Consider the following 2,197-nt stretch of genomic DNA (forward strand, 5'->3'; position numbering starts at 1 on the left):
AAAGCGTACAGCCTAAATTTGAACAGTTGTGAAATAAGTATGTGTGCTCTGATTTTTTAAAAGTCTACCTGAAACTAGAATGAAATGGGTGAAATTTGGATATGTGACCCTGGACCACAAAACCAGTCATAAGGGTACATTTTGAAATTGAATGAATAAATAAGCTAAATAAACAAGCTTTCAATTGTGTATGGTTTGTTATGATATGACGAAATTTGGCTGAGATACAACTACTTGATAATCTGGAATCTGAGGGTGCAAAAAAAAAAAAAATCGAAATATCGAGCAAATCGCCTTTAAAGTTGTCCAAATTAAGTTCTTAAAAATGCATATTACTAATCAAAATTAAGTTTTGATATATTGAAATTTACAAAATATCTTCATGGAACAAGATCTTTATTTAATATCCTGATTTTTGGCATAAAAAAAAAACAATTCTAATTTTGACCCATATTGTTGGCTATTGCTACAAATACACCCGTGCTACTTAAGTTTTGTGGTCCAGGGTCACGTATGTCTGAACTATGAAAGCCCGTTTCCGCCACTGAATAAAAAATAAAAACAGGTTATTGCTACTTATCTCACAATTCTTTTTTTTTCCTCAAAATTGTGATTCAAACTCGCAATACGTTTTTTTCTCAGAATTGTGTCTTTTTGATTCATTCAACTCGCAATTCTGAGAAATAAAGTCAGAATTGCATGATATAAACTCAAAATTCGCAAAAAAAAAAAAAAAAATCAGAATTGCATGACAAACTCACAATTTAAAAAAAAAATTGCATGATATAAACTCGCAATTCTGTGAACATGTCAGTGTTTTTTTTCTCCTCAGAACTGGACTTCATAGCTCACAATTGCGAGTTTATATCTTACAATTCTGAGGGAAAAAAAGAAAGAAAAAAAAGAATCGCAAGATACAAATTCGCAATTGTGAGAAAAAAAGTTTATATCTCTCAATTCTGACTTCATTTCTCACAATTGACCATATGCACGGATTACTTCCTTGTCTGGTCAAGCCAGTTCAGTCATTTCCGGTCAACTGTACTGTGCCGTAATATGAGCGTACTTTCTTTGTTTTCTCCACATAATCCATTCACAATCGAAGAAAAGTGTTGTTTGTCTAAAAGGACCAAACGTCCACGTAAACCGTTTCAAGAATGACAAACGCGAGTTTAAAAAAAATATGCGAGTAAATCGGTTAAATATGCGCCAGTCATTGCTATGATTGACAGTAGTAACCGGGCCAAACATCTGACATCAGCATTTAAATGTACAACTATGCAGGTACTCTCCTGGGATTGCCAGGCTCCGTGTTTAAATTATATGTTGTTAAATAATATGAAACTGAATGTTCATGCCGCTATCATTATTTAAAATGTTGCAATTATAATTTTTCTCAGTTTCTGATAAGAACGAGGCAGTAGATGAGTCTCAAGAGTGTCCACCTATATATATCACATATAAAATGAGCTTCAGCGGAAGTTTACGAGCTGGCTTATCTTTATGCGGAAGTTCTAAAGAACGCTCCGTGCATATGGTCAATTGTGATTTTATATCCTGCAATTCTGACTTTATATCTAGCAATTCTGACTTTATAACTCACACTTGTGCATTTATGTCTCACAGTTCTGAGAAAAAAAGTCAGAATTGCGAGATGTAAACTCGCAATTGCAAGAAAAATAAAGTCAGAATTGTGAGATAAAAAGTCGCAATTACCTTTATTTTTTATTCAGTGGCGGAAACGGGCTTACATACTAAACAGCTTTTCAATGTTCTGTGAAGTTTCATGAGCCTGAGATATTCACATTTATGCATTTAGTGATGGGGTAATGCATTACAAGTAACGCGAGTTCAGATTACTTTAAGTAATAAGATTACTTTAAGAAACACTTTTTAATTTACAAGATTACAAGAAAATGTCTGAGTTACTTTATTCCCTCTTTATTGACCGAAAGCTCTCCTGTCCCCCATGTTGAAAGAAAACAGGAGTAAAATGTTACTTTAGTTTTAGAATAAATGTGAACATACATTAATTCATCTCAGTCACTCACTCACTCAAAAACAAAAAACAGATTCAATAATTTGAATAACTCAATAATTAAATATGCTAAATACAAATATAAATGTATTTAATCCCATTTTATCAACCAGTGTTTTTGCTGCTGACCTTCGATGATCAAATTCAACCATACTAATA

The sequence above is a fragment of the Garra rufa genome, chromosome 18, assembly GCF_049309525.1.
Source record: "Garra rufa chromosome 18, GarRuf1.0, whole genome shotgun sequence".
Classification (NCBI taxonomy): Eukaryota; Metazoa; Chordata; class Actinopteri; order Cypriniformes; family Cyprinidae; genus Garra; species Garra rufa.